The sequence below is a fragment of the Gekko japonicus genome, unplaced genomic scaffold, assembly GCF_001447785.1.
Source record: "Gekko japonicus isolate JY-2015 unplaced genomic scaffold, Gekko_japonicus_V1.1 scaffold199, whole genome shotgun sequence".
Taxonomy (NCBI): domain Eukaryota; kingdom Metazoa; phylum Chordata; class Lepidosauria; order Squamata; family Gekkonidae; genus Gekko; species Gekko japonicus.
Window position 1 is genome coordinate 728931 of NW_015168657.1, and position 230 is coordinate 729160.

The window sequence follows — 230 nt, forward strand, 5'->3', positions numbered from 1 at the left end:
TGTTTGCCACGAGTGTTGGCTGGAGTGCCCTTCTGCGCTGATCTGTTGCTTGGTGATGAATCCTTACGCGTCGACCTGCAGACTCTGGCCAGATGACCGCGCCGCCCACACGCTCTGCAGTCGACATCGCGAGCCCAGCAGGAGTCACGCTGGTGTTTCCCGCCACAACCGGAGCATGGTTTCAAAACGGCAGGCTTCGCTGGGGTCCACTTGCCTCAAACTGCGTTGAT